Here is a 453-nt window from a genome sequence, read left to right on the forward strand (position 1 = left end):
ATCGAGCCCACCCTTAATCTCCACTCGGTGTCGCCTGTTAGAATGAACTCGAAAATCTTGCCCACTAACAAGACCTGCATGCGACGACCAGAACGAAATTTTCTAGACACAACACTGGTCATGGAAAAAGTGGATATATTACGGCGTTACATTACACTATACGGATGCTGCCTGGTTGGACAGCATGCCACTTGCACTTTCGGGTGGTAACACACATCACTGCAAGTTCCCGGGGCGCTACATCCCGTCGCTGGAAGCCGTGTTTCACGAGTCCATCCTGTGCGCTGGGTAGGTCGGCGGTAGATCATGTACAGCGCCTGAATCCGGAGATGCGGCGCCTGCTGCGATGGTAACGAACAAGAACAGTTAAAACTCATACACTGACGGTGAGTATGCAGTGATTTTGGTTACCTGTGGGAGAGGGTTTTTGACAAACCCAAGGCCAGTGTGGCC

The sequence above is a fragment of the Plasmopara halstedii genome (assembly GCF_900000015.1).
Source record: "Plasmopara halstedii genome assembly, contig: Scaffold_1561, whole genome shotgun sequence".
NCBI classification, from domain to species: domain Eukaryota; phylum Oomycota; class Peronosporomycetes; order Peronosporales; family Peronosporaceae; genus Plasmopara; species Plasmopara halstedii.